At 41.3% G+C, this 8,366-nt stretch overlaps 1 long non-coding RNA gene across 3 annotated transcripts in view; it reads right to left on the bottom strand.

Annotated features, from left to right (window-relative positions):
* Positions 1-200: 200 nt before the first annotated feature.
* The window catches only part of LOC138171402 (uncharacterized), an 8,887-nt gene continuing 721 nt past the window's right edge, over positions 201-8,366 (bottom strand). The window contains exons 2-5 of one of the 3 annotated variants that reach the window (XR_011170876.1): positions 7,497-7,729; positions 6,962-7,056; positions 6,410-6,484; positions 201-4,415 (exon numbers count right to left, since the gene is read on the bottom strand). This is a non-coding gene — a long non-coding RNA (uncharacterized lncRNA). Of the gene's footprint in view, positions 4,416-6,409; positions 6,485-6,961; positions 7,060-7,496; positions 7,730-8,366 lie in introns of all 3 variants that reach the window. The other 2 variants (XR_011170877.1, XR_011170875.1) reach the window with 2 other exon arrangements.

Genomic DNA, 8,366 nt, shown 5'->3' with positions numbered 1-8,366 from the left:
CTTTCTTGATTTCTTCCTCAATCCTGGCTCCTTATGCAAGTTTTGCCTTAATACGTTCATTACCTTAACTAAGGAAGAATCTTAACAGAAGGTACAGAAGAGAGCCAGATGCCAGACTTGGGGGAATTTTTACCTCAAGGGAAGGGGAAATGAATGAATGAAATGGTATTTATTAAATAAATAAATAAATTATATAAATAAATAAATAAATAAAATAAAACTATTTATTCCAAGCACCATACAGAGAACAAGAAATCCTGCCCTCAACAAGTTTACAGTCCAATGGGGACAGAGAAAGCGCATACAGTGGAGCAGTGGCCAGAGGGGCACTTTGGTGACAGCAGCAGTAAATGGGATTAGAGGGGGGCAGACAGACCTTTCTGGGCCAGAACAATGGCAGAGCTGATTTTACTATGGTTCCCGAACTGGCCGAGAAGATTCATGCTGGAGACAGGAAGGAGTCTGGAAAGAAAGGAGTGAAGCAGAGGAAAAGAAAAGGAGGAAAATGAGAAACATCTGCACTTCCCTATTCAGCTCAAAAGGCAGGAGCAAACATCTACACATGTCCACTGGTCTGGCGAGCACACAAGGAAGTCATCAAGTTCCTGCTTCCTCAGCAGAGAGAAGAAATGAAGTAAGGCCAAAGAGCAAAGGTACAGGCCCTCCCTGGTGCTTTTACACAAACTGGGCCACATCCTTCCAGTCACTGGTTCTAATGTAAAGCCCAAAACTGTATCTCAGCATTATGCAAGCTCCTGCTAGCAACTCTGCCAGGAGGTAACAGGTAAAACAAGTCAGACTGTGAACCCAGTGCGCCCAGTCCCTAAGGGACCCCAGCCCCCTGCTAGCAACTCTGCCAGGAGGTAACAGGTAAAACCAGAGTGACTGTGAACCCAGTGCACCCAATCCCTAAGGGACCCCAGCCCCATGTGTCCCAAACACTCCTGCACTGGCAGAAGAGAAAGTGGGGGAGGGGCGGGCTACTCTACTGCTCCCTCCCATTCAAACAGGCAGAAATAATCAATTGTTAACCAAGGGAGGCAGAACTAGGGCATCCTGTGGCGAGACAAAGCATGTCCATGAGCAGCTGGCAAAGAGCCAGTGGAGAAAGGCTGAAGACACGCGAGAGACGGGATTATTTCAGAATAAGGCTGAGGACATGAGGGAGAAATTTAGTCAAGGGCACAGGCAAAGAACAAAGCCTTACCAAAGATAAGGAGCTATGTGGCACCATGGAAAAGTCAAAGGCTGTCAGAGGACCTGGAGCTGAAACCTGACTCTTTATCATTTATTGTGTGACCTTGAAAAAGTCACATAAACTTCTGCAACCATGTCTTCAATCATAAAGAGACAGGGCTGAACTCCTACGATCCCTTCCTACCTAGATTTAGGAATCTAAAATATCTTCCTATTGGCAAAGAATTGGAAATCCAGGGGATGCCCATCAATTGGGGAATGGCTAAACAAGTCATGATATATGAATGTAATGGAATACTATTGTGCTATAAGAAATGAGAAGCAGACAGACTTCATCATAATCTGGAGAGACTTATATAAACTGAGGCTGAGTGAGGAGAGCAGAACCAGGAGAACATTGTACACAATTACAGACATATCATATGCGTGATGACTAACTTCGATAGACTGAGGCTCCTCTCAGTAATACAAGGTTATAAGACAACTCCAAAAGACTCATAATCAAAAGGGATATCCACACCCAGAGAAAGAACTAGAGTCTCAATGCAGATTGAAGCAAACTACTCGCTCTCTCTCTTTTGTGTTTTGTTTTGTCCCTTCCTTCTCATTGTTCACTCCATTGGTTATAATTCTTCTTTACAACTTAACTAATGTTTAATGTGAAGGTATTTGTAGAACCTATATTTGATTGCATGCCACCATGAGGGAGGGAGGGGAGACAGAAGGGGAGAAAATTTGAAACACAAGGGATTATGGAACTGAATGTTGTAAACTAAAAGTAAATAAATAAATTGTTTAAAAATAAAATATCTTCCTATGTGATAAAAAGGGGGAAAAGAACAGATGGTGATTCTGAATTTATAAAGACCAAATGAGGGAGAACTTGTGGGATTTACCATAATTTTTTTTAAAGCAATTGGGATTAAGTAACTTGCTCAAGGTTACATGGCCAGTTATTTCTGGGTGTGGTGCTAAGTATCTAAGCCTGGATTCGATCCCAGGTCATCCCGACTCTGGGGCCAGTGCTCTTACTGCGCCACCTGGCCACCCCTAAAACAGAATTAGTTTTGGGGGTTTTTTTGCCTTTTTTGGAGGGCAATTGGGGTTAAGTAACTTGCCCAAGGTTACACGGCTAGTTTTTTGTGTGTGTGTGGGTGTTGTGTCTGAGGCCAGAATTGAGCTCGGGTCCTCCTGACTTCAGGGCCAGCGCTTTACTCACTGAGCCACCTAGCCACCCCCTTTACCATAATTTTGAAAATAGCTTGCCACCTGAAATTAGCATAGGAAATAAGGAAGAAAAGTGCTTAAGGACTTTAGCAGACAAAACCACCAGGGAACAATCACTATGGAAAATTTGGGATTTATCTCTAAGGTTTCATTTTGCTTAGAGTTCTGATTTTAGCTAAGTGTGTGTAATGCCTAAAATCCTTCTGATTTTCATGATCCTCAGAAGACTACATTGTTAAGGGTTCTCTCCAGTATTAAATGATGTCAAATTCCTATTTTCATTATATATTCAAAAGATTTCTCTCCAGTGGGAACATTCTAGTGTAAACAATATAACTATATTCCTAAGAGAAGGCTTTCCTCACCCCATTCATTATTCATAAAACTCTCAAGTATGAACTTTCTGGTGTTTACTAAGATGTGACCTCACAAGGCTTCTCTCCATTGTAAACTCTCTGATATCTAGTAAGGTGTGTCTTCCAAAGGATTTCCCACATTCACTACATTCATAAGGCTTTTCTCCTGTGTGAATTCTTTGATGCACAGTAAGAGCTATGTTCAAGCAGAAAGCCTTCCCACATGTATAACATTTATAAGGTTTCTAGCCACTACCTACTCTCTGATGTAGATTAAGAGCTGAGCTCTGACAAAAAAACCCTTCCCACATTCACAACACTGATACGGTTTCTCTCCAGTGTGAACTCTCTGGTATACAATTAAGATGTGTCTTTCAGAGGAAGGACTTGCCACACTCTGTAAATACATAAGGTTTTTCTCCAGTATGATTATGCTGTTCTTTTTTCTCAAAGGAGGTTTTCCCACATCCTGTGCATTCATAAGGTTTCTCTCTAGTGTGAATTCTCTCCTATCGAAGTTCCTTTATCTGAAAGAATGCTTTCCTACACTGTATGCATTGATAAGGCTTATCTCCATCGTGAATTCACTGCTGTCGAGTAAGGTGTATGTTGCTGTTAAAGGCCTTCCCACATTCATTACACAGGTAAGGCTTCTCTCTAGTATGAACTCATTGATGCTGAGTAAGGTCTGTGCTCTGGCAGAAGGATTTCTCACATTTATTACATTCATAAGGTTTCTCTCCAGTATGAATCCTTTGATGTCAAGTAAGTACTTTTTTCTGAAAGAAGGCCTTCTCACATTCATTACAGTTAAAAGGTTTCTCTCCAGTATGAACACTCTGATGTCGAGTAAGATATGTTCTCCAAGTAAAAGACGTCCCACATTCCTTACATTCATAAGGCTTCTCTCCAGAATGAACTCTCTGATGCCCAATTAGAACTTGGTGGAATGCCTTGCCACACTGATTACATGTGTAAGGTTTATCTCTAGTATGAATGATGCCGAGTAAGGTCTCTCTTCTGCAATAAAACTTTCCCACACTCAGAAGGTTTCTTTCTTGTATGAATCTTCTGATGTCAAGTAAGTTCTTTGGTCTGACAGAAGGCCTTAACACATTTATTACACTGATAAGGTTTATCTGCAGTATGAATGCTCTAATGCCATGTAAAATTTGTTCTCTGGCTAAAGAACTTCCCAAATTCACTGCATTCATAAGGTTTCTCTCCAGGATGAATTCTTCAATTCAGATTAAGAGCTGTAGTCAGGCGGAAGGTCTTCCCACATTCATTATATTCATAAGGTCTTTCACCACTATGGATTGTCTGATGTCAAGTGAGGTCCATCTTCCAGCAGAAGGCCTTCCCATAGGCATTACATTCATAAGGTTTCTCTCCAGTACGAATTTTCCTGTGCTGAGTAAGATGTGTCCCCTAGCTGAAGGTCTTGCCACATTCATTAGATTCATGAGATTTTTCCTCATTGCTGTTTCCTTTCTAACTGGGAGATATATTCCCAGGTTTGTCTCAACTTGGAGGCACAGGTACCATCCCTAACAAGACTTTCCTGGCATAATCAATCCAAATAAATATTCAGCTTTGGGACTGACTCTTTGATTTCAGTCCTGCTCTCCCAACCTGAAAGAGATAAAAATGTAAATATTCCATTTTTTATTTCATTACACTTAGTTCTATCTTCCATCTCCTCCATTAATAGACTGCTAAACAATAAAATATACAACATATAACACCATATTATTTTTGTGCATTATGATAAGCTCTTACACTGACACTTAAACCAACACTACAAGAAAGTCAAAGACAGAAAGGAAATTTTAACATTCTTCAAAATAGCCATACCAGCACTTTTCTGATGGAAGAAAATTAGGTTCTATTGGGGAAAGGCTAAGGCACATTCCTACAATGGGATATTCCTTCATTTTTTTAAATGACAAATATGAAGAATTCAGAGAAGCAAGGGAAAACTTGTGTGAACTGTTAGAAGGAAACAAGGAGAACAAACAAAATACACAGTGACTACAAAAATACAACATAATGTGAAATTATAATGGCCAAAGAAAAGGTGAGAACATGCACCTCCCTCCCTTTATTGCAGAGGCGAGATTCCAGGGGTGAAACATTATATATATATATATATACCAAAGGGTAAGAACTTGTTGGTTTTGACTTCTTTTCCTTTCTTTTTAAATCTTATATGGGAAAGCTTGTTTGGTAGGGGAGTGGGAAGAGGTATATTCAGAAATATATATGAAGTAAAAATAAAATGGATCAATAAAAATAATATGATTGTTTAAACTCTACAAGATTCATTGAAGGATATAACGGAGAGGAGGTGGAGGTCCCTTCAAGTTAGAAAACTAATAAACATATATTTATTAAGGAAATACAATTATTAAAGTGTTGGCTACTTGTCAGGCATGCTATGACAAGGTCTCCTCTCCTATATGCATGAGAGTAGATGCTGAGGTCCCTTCTAACTCTGAAATTCTCTAAGTATCAGAGCAAGCAGAAAAGGGAAAATAAAGTTTTCTGAAAGGGCTTGCTACTATTGTGGTGGAGATTCAGGGCAAAGACCAAGTAGAAGAGGAATTTCCTATTAACAGTGAAAAATGGCCCAGATGTTCATTTTTTTTCACATGTGTTTACTTCATGAAGTCCTAGAACACTACAGGGACCCCTGGATGAGATCCTTAATCATTTAAAAGAGTTTGACCTATCTATCCATGCAGGGAAAACTAGGAGATGAATAATGCCTATCATCCACACCCTAACATACAGTTACATGGGTAAGTATAGAAGTGATCCAACAATACAGCTTTAAAGCTTAAAACTACAGTAAATCTTTTGGGACTTTACATATTTATTTATATCTTGGAGGGATGGACACAGCAAAAAGATAATAAATTGGACCAATAATTGAAAGGGAGAAAAGGCTGAAATGCCTTTGGGAAATGAAAAGTTCTCTTAACATTCCCAAACTTCTTCCTGAAACAAAGGTTCATATCTTAGATTCAAATATTCTCACAATGTTGTTGATGGCACATATTAGAAAAATAATTTCACATGTAAAATATATAAAGTCAATATCTCAAAGGCATGTGATTTCACTGAGTGTGGAAACTACTTTCTTCCACCAATGCTGGCTGCAACCCATCTATAATTTAAGAGTATCGGTTGCCTAAGGCTGAGGAAGAATAATTGATAAGACCCATACTCACATAGTTAGTAACTGTCAGAGTTAAGGTATATGGTATTGTTAAATGCATAAGGAAATATTAAAAATTTACAAGGGAAAGTGCCAGTCTACAATGGATAAATGGTCAAAGAACATGAACGGAAAATTTCAAAAGGGGAAAGACAAACTTAAAAGTCAACTGAGAAACTGATCAACTTTACTATTAATCAGAGGCATGAATTAGAACAATTTGGAGATTCTTCATGCCCAACATATCGGCGGAGATAATTAAAAGCAACAAAACTCAATGCTGTCAGGGTTGTAGAAACAGGAACACTCATTCACTTATGGTGGAATTAAAAACCTATAGAAGCTGTATGGCAAGCAATCTGGCAACATTCAGCAAGAGCAACAAAATAATCATACTCTGACTTACTCTCACTGTTTGGTGTGTAACAGGATTTTCTGAGCTTGCTACATAAAGATTCTCATGACTGTACCACCTGTAAATCTGCAGGGGTGAAAGAGATGCAACATCACTAGTTTCCTAGCAATGAAGTCAAAGGTCTGGAACAAAAGCAACACAAACTGTTGGTTTGTCAAATGTCAAAGTAGGGCATGGCTAAGTAATGGAGGGCAAATTACTACCACAAATCCTAGCATACACTTCTTAAGCTCACTAGTAGGAGAACAGAAAGAAATTTGGAACAGCCTTTATGAAATAAGGCAAAGAAAGAGAAATACAGCCAGGACTTGTGTCAGCACAAACAGACTGTGAACAAATAACAGGAAAACAGGAGTGAGAACAAATGGAGCTGTAGGAAGGCCCTCCTGCCAGAGGTGGCCAGCTGTTCCTCACACCACTAGGGAGGGACTCCAGGGTTATCTCCCAGATCCACATTTTAAAAGTGCTGCCTGTCAATGACCAGCTGTGATGTCGTACATCATGGCTTCTCCTCGCCTGGTTTTCACTCACTCATTCACTCACCTAGACAGGTACTTCTTAAGACATTTCCCTCTGCATCCAAGGTTCTTCTCCTCGTTCCAAATGACATATCGTATCTGGTTTGGAAATCACAAGTCCTGCTTATTGGAAATAGAAAAATACTGGGTTCAGAGAAGTATGTCAGAATTCAAGCCAATCCAATGAACATTTATTGAGCACCTACTCTGTCCTTTCTCTCTCTTAGGAAAAGTGAACACGCCAGAATGCCCAAAGGGTATGACAAAGGACTGCTATGAGATGCTCTCTTCCTGTCACTTGGAAGAATAGTGAAGTGCATCACAGACCAGATTTGTACTCAGGTAGAAAATTAATTCATTTGATGCACACGATGCTAACAGGACAGAAACCTTTCATGTCTTCAGAGAATTACATTGAGGAGAAACTTTGACCTGAGGGAACAGAGTAAAGGAGGTACACCCTCAAGGGCCATACAACCACTTTATAGCTGTATAAAACAAAGGTCTTTTCCCTGGCAACAGGTGAAAATAGCCTGACACTTGGGCACAAGGATTAATACCTGTTAGGCAAAACATGAAGTAAAAATCATTCCAAAAAGCCCGCAATATGTACTAAGGAAGAAAGCAAAGCCCCTCCACCAGGCAGATTCAGAGGCACAGGGCAAGCTATGTTTATCCAGGCTCCTGTAGTTCTCCAGCGTCATGTCCCAGTACAGCTCTTTCTGAGAAGATCGAAGATGCCCCCCTCCTCCTGAGTGAAGTCCATGGACACATCTCTGAACATCAGCAATGCCTGAAACATCAGACACATTTGTGGGTATTGGTATGGTAGGACCATCCTAGAGAAGAAAGACGTAGTGGTCCAGGAACCGCTGGGAAAGGTTCTCAGTGTTCAAACTTGAATGTGCTCCAAGTCAAATATTTACTGAGCAGCTCCCAGGTACCCAGGTTTGAACTAGACTGTCAATCATGCCTCCCCTGTCACTCCTTCATTCAGTAAGCCTTCATGGAGGCTGGCTGGCCTGAGTGTGGGGCTCAGCACTGGGGATACAAGGAGGAAATGACCCAAGGCTGCCTGCCAGCAGCCTCATGCCCTGGAGAAGAAGGGAACAGTAACACCTCCATTTCAGAGGAGAAGCCCAGCACCAGGGCAGGTGGAGGAGGGAGCCTGCGCTGGGGCTGAAGGAAGGTTCCAAGCGGAGCAGGGAGGAGGAAGGCAGCACCCTGGACCTCTTGGTGGAGCAGGCTTCAGCAAAGGCAGCCCTGCAGAAGCGGCATCAGGAGGAGGAGAGGAGCCGCTGGCAGAGAGGCCACACTCGGGCCTCACAAAGTGGCCTGATGACCAGCTCGGAGGGCCCTCTGGCCTAACCTGACCCAGACCCTCTTCTCCTCCGGGCCTGGGGGCAGTGCCCAGTGCCTTCTGGGCAGCC

Source organism: Petaurus breviceps, unplaced genomic scaffold (assembly GCF_028583685.1).
Source record: "Petaurus breviceps papuanus isolate PSGF00001 unplaced genomic scaffold, PetGlider_PUasm1.0 428, whole genome shotgun sequence".
Classification (NCBI taxonomy): domain Eukaryota; kingdom Metazoa; phylum Chordata; class Mammalia; order Diprotodontia; family Petauridae; genus Petaurus; species Petaurus breviceps.
This window is presented reverse-complemented; position numbering and strand designations above follow the sequence as displayed.